General features: G+C 38.5%; 1 protein-coding gene and 1 long non-coding RNA gene across 4 annotated transcripts in view; one reads left to right on the forward strand and one right to left on the reverse strand.

The window, feature by feature from the left end:
- The window catches only part of LOC112550531, a 17,769-nt gene extending 12,515 nt beyond the window's left edge, over positions 1 to 5,254 (forward strand). Inside the window, exons 2-3 of the long non-coding RNA XR_003094426.1 lie at positions 1,621 to 1,716; positions 4,916 to 5,254. This is a non-coding gene — a long non-coding RNA (uncharacterized LOC112550531). The remainder of the gene's footprint in view (positions 1 to 1,620; positions 1,717 to 4,915) is intronic.
- LYRM4 (LYR motif containing 4) overlaps positions 1 to 5,281 on the reverse strand; it is a 132,671-nt gene that overhangs the window by 1,653 nt on the left and 125,737 nt on the right. The gene's annotated exons all lie outside the window — the stretch shown is intronic.

Below are 5,281 nucleotides of genomic sequence, written 5' to 3' on the forward strand. Positions count from 1 at the left end.
AGGAGTTTAAATACAAATTTGGGATCTTAATTTTAGACACCTAAATGACAGGTTTGAGTATTCATTAGCTCCAATCAAGTTTGGAATTATAAAAGTAGGATGAGAAAGAAAGACAGATGTATTTTTTCTATAAAGCATTATGTAGAATTCTGCATTACAAAATAAAAATTGATGTTTCAAGGGCCCCTGGCATATGATAACTGCACTAAAAATAGTAACAGTGATACACATGCAGCTGGTTCAGGGTCCCATAAAGTAGCAAAACAGCCACAAAGATATTCCATAGAAAATATGGAATATCTTTGTGGCTGTTTTTTATGGCACCATAAATTGAACATGTAACATGCCCCCCTACTAATGCTGATGGTCAGCACTGGCATCAGGACCTGGGTTGGCACTGGGACTGTAGCGATTGCAGGGCAAAGCACTTCAAAATGCTAGCTTCCTGCAACCCACCTGCAGAACAAGACAGTCAATTTACCAGGTTGGCTTCCACCAACATGACAAGTTTCAAAGCCACACCAGCAGCCAATTTATGCTGTGCACATTCAGGTTTTAAAGGTCCCAGTGTGCTGAAAGACTAAGCGCTGGGAGGTCTAAAAACCTGCACAAGCAGCTGGGCTGAATGCATAGGTTTTAAACATCTCAGAGTACCAGGACCTTGTGACTGGGGAGATGCTCCCTGATCACAGGGGGTCCAAGTGGGCCGGGACCTTTAAAAAGTGTGTGTGCAGTTTTTAGACTGCACGTAGAAAGAATCCAGATCCCAGATCTTCCTACTCATCAGGAAGAGGCTCCCAGATCCCAGGGCTCCAGTGTGCTGGGACCTTTAAATAATGCATGTGTGATTGTTAGACTTCCTGGCATAGAAGTCCTTGGATTTGCAGCTGCAAGGTGGGAGCAGTTGTTTGACTCCTCCCAACCAGCACTTGCAAACCCATGCCCTGGGCTCCCTGCATTGCCAGTCATGAAGTTGGGATCTGATCTCTAATCCCAATAACTGTACCATACATACATGCTTGGCATGGCTGGAGGTGCAGCTGCTGGAACTGGGAGTCAGATCCCATTGTCACTAAATGACTGTCATCGCCCAGTGCAGTAGGAATCTAGAGATCAAGGTCTAAACCTGTATTTTCATTTTGCTTACTTAAAAAAGCTAGCAGCTCTTAAGTTAAATTGTGCTATTAACTCCCCATTCTGTCATAAATGCATCTTGCATAATAATACCCTTTAAGCAATAATTTATTTCCCCTTGATAAATAGTGTGTTCTGAAACTTGCAAAGCACTGGTTATCAGACTAGCCTATTCATAACAGAGGAAGATTGATATGTCAAACATTCCACTCTGAGAACTCAGAATTGATGTCAATAGAAGTGCATCAAGAACATTGATTGATAAAGTGTAGATGTGACTAACAGTTGCTATTACTCTTTGTGGAATAAGCTGTAACAAAGTGTGCGCATAACTTATTTTAGTTTTAAATACTCCTCACTCAACAAGTGTAACTTATCAACAAACTGCATTACCTGTGGATTATGTGGCAAAAGAAAGATTAGTAATTACTGCTATATCACAAACCTTGACAGGACATTTATTTGATTCTGACCACTTTATTTCAGACCAAAAAACTTTCAAATGAGGGGCCTACATAAGCAGCCTGGATTTGGGGAGTGCATGCTACCTGCTGCTCCTGATTTATGTTGCCCTGTTTCAAGGTATCTAATTGCCTCTCATGTTTTAAAACATATTTTGCAATCTAACAGCCCATCTAACATACATGGACAGGGCCAGGCTCCTGACAACATAGCAAGGATCGCCACTTTAAATCTTTTAAAAGCTGCCTGGGGAAAAAGAGAAGGGAGTGCCCCTAGCCTAAAGGCTAGACCTTTTTTGCCTGAAAGGATTCAAATTGCCACCTTCCTAGAGAGTGTCCCAGCCACCTAGCTAGAGTCCTGCTTCTCTTTCTCTGATCCAATGAGCCTTCAATTATTTTCTCCGCACTGAAAGAACATCGAGGAGAGGGATGGAGAGAGCTCCCATTCCTGAACAGCCTAGAGCTTGATAGTTAGGGCACCTTCCAGGGAGTTAAGAGATGCAAGACTGAACCCCTGGAGGTTGATGCTAGGAATGGATAAAGGCCTCTGATGCTTTGGAGATTAGGGTTAGAGTTCAAAGCGACCTCACTAAACTGGAAAAATGGCCCCAAATTAATTGAATGAAATATAATAAGGACAAAGCCTTGCACTTAGGACAGAACAACAACTGAACACGTGCAAATTGGAAAATGACTGGCTAGGCTGCAGAAAAGGACTTGGGGGGTTATACTGGACCACAAGCTGAATATGAATTAACAGAATGTTGTTGCTGTAATAAAGCCAAAAACATACTGGTCTATATTAACAAATGTTGCCAGCAAGTCCACTCTCTTCACCACTGGTGAAGTCACAGCTGGAGTACTGTGTCCAGTTTTAGGTACTGCATTTCAAGCAAACCATAACAAATTGGACAAACTGTATGGTTAAAATAGTTAGACAACCTTTTGAATGCAAGACATGCATCATCATTAATGACCTGATGAACAATGAATTGCATTCAAAAGCTTGTCTAACCCTAACCCAACCATACAGTTGGTCCAATAAAAGATACCACCCTAAGAAATTATTTCTTCTTGCAGTTTCTGGACTATAACAGTTACAACACCACTCTTACACTACCACATACAAACTGAAAAGAGTACAGTAGTGAGCTACAAGACATGATTACAGGTCTAGAAAACACAACTTCTAAGAAAGGGTTGGAAAAACTGGGATTATTTAGTCTGGAGAAAAGACAACTCAGAGATTTGCTAAATCTTCAAATACATGAAGGGTGGTTATAAAAAAGCTGATGACAGAATATGTTCTATGGCCATGGAGAAAAGAATAATTAAGTCTTAAATTACAACAAGGGAAATCTAGGCTGCTATTAGGAAGAACTGTATTTTTTTAATATGAAGGTAGTTAAGCATGAGAACAGATTACTTAGGCTGTGAAGTTTTTTTTCACTGGAAATCTTTAAGATCAAGTTAGACAAACACTTGGGTGAGATGGTTTAGTTAGGAATAATCCTGCCTTGCTTGAGTAGGGGACTGGATTTGATGACCTCCTGAGGTCCCTTCCAACCATATTTTTCTCTAATTTTGTGATTCAATAGCTGCTAGCCTTGAACATTTAAGGCATCCCCCAGGCTTAAACTTTAAACAAAATAATACAGGCTTCTTTCACAGTTTTGATGAAAAATGGTATCAGCAAGACTACAGCTGTTTTAATATTGCAATTCATTAATCTCACTGCTCCAAATAATTTAGACAACAATACTTTTTGTGTCAATTCTGATGAAGTCACTTCACTAATGTTATATCATTAGGGGTTGATTTTTCTCTCTCTCAAAATCTGAAAGAGTTAAATTGTGATCCATTATGCTTTCTTCACTAAGCATGTTTGTAATTATGCAGAGCAAGCCATTTACTATTTTAGTAAATGGCTGGAAGCCAATATGCTGAGGTCAGTGTCACAATATTTTCATCAGACTTAGTTTACCACAGAAGAATTTTGCTGTGAAAACTCCTACTGTTTGCTCAACTAACTTCCGTTCTATAATTTGTCTAGTTTATCCTACCCCTTTTAAAGCAATGTGGCACAATTACACCTTATACCTCTGAGAAAAGACACAAAATAAATAAAAAGAGTTAATAAAGTATCATCAGAAATAAAGTATCATCATTGTCTGGAAATGCTTCAGATCTTAATAAATAATGTGATGCTTAAACATTTATATAATATCTGCATACTATGCATGTTATAGTCAGGTAGGATAACAACTCTATTCTAATCACCTTTCAATCTAGCAGAGAGCCACCATTTAATGGAGCATATCTTTGTCCTTAAGTATTTGTAAATGTAGATGAGGGCTATCATTTTAAGGCAGTTTAATTGATTTAAAAACAGAATCAGTAAGGAGTAGAATAGTTAAAGAAGAAAAATATCTATGGTATCACTAAATCTTTTTTGTTGCAAATTCAGAATATAGCCCTTGATTGAAGCTGGATCACAAGAGATTGGTTTTATACTGCACTTGATTTCTTTTCCCATTTGCAAATTTAGCAGATAAAACATGCTTTTGGGAGAGGACATGCTTTCATCAATGGTAAAACATTTTAATAGCAGGGAAAGAAAAACAAATTACAAAATTATAGGATCACAGGAAAGTAGGGCAAGAAGGGAACCTCACAAGGTCATGTAATCCAATGTCCTGCTCCAGACAGTATCATATCTGACTAATCCATTGCAGCCAAATATCTGCCCAGCCTACTCTTGAAAATTTCAAGGGATGGAGATTCCGCGACTTCTCTAGGTAGCCTGTTCTACATGCACAACTGTTATTAAAAAAAAGCCAAGTAGGATACATTTTTCTCAAGAGTAATAGAATCTCAAGAGAAAAAAACACTCTTAAAAATTAAATCTAAAAATAATTCCTGGAAATATTAATAACATAGTAAAAACACTGTGAACCCTAGGCATTCAGTCAATCCCATTAAGTTACCAGCCACTGTAAGAATGTGAGCCCAAAAGTTACATGATTAGGGCCTTATTTCCAGTTTTGTCCAATTGTCAAGAAGTAACAAACCCTGAATTGCACAGTGGCATTTTTATAATCACTTTCAAAGCAAAGTCACGTACTGCCATAGGACAAGACATTAGAGAACCAAAAGAAAATATCTCCATTGTTTAATTTATTTCATTGCCTGGAGCACTAGTATTGTCCAAAGATCTTCTCAAACTTTTTATTCTCCATCCTGTGCCTATCTAAATGCTAAAATACCGTAAAATGCTTTGCCTCTCTACAAAACATTGAAAACATCTATTGTTTTCTTAGGTTTTACCAGGTCTGTTACAGAAAGGTAAAGGACATAAAGCTACAGAGACACAAACAGGAGACATCCAGATTTGGAAGCAACAACTGGCTGGAAATGGTTTGGGGACAAGGCAGGAAAGCAACAGCAAGGTTACTTAAGAAAATGCATAAGGGGGACTGTCCTTTTAATTCTACTGCATTTAAAAGTATGCAAGGACTCTGGGACTTTTCATGCTACTCTTGTAAACCTCGTTGCCTCTGCTGCACTCTTCAGCTCTTTAGAAACTACTTAAAATGAACTATTTGAAGTGGGAAAAGTATCTGTGCAGTTCTGGTAATGAAGTTTGTTTCCCCATTGATTTGCTGCAGCCTTTTGTCTCGGGGGGG

This window comes from Alligator sinensis, unplaced genomic scaffold (genome assembly GCF_000455745.1).
Source record: "Alligator sinensis unplaced genomic scaffold, ASM45574v1 scaffold220_1, whole genome shotgun sequence".
NCBI lineage: Eukaryota > Metazoa > Chordata > Crocodylia > Alligatoridae > Alligator > Alligator sinensis.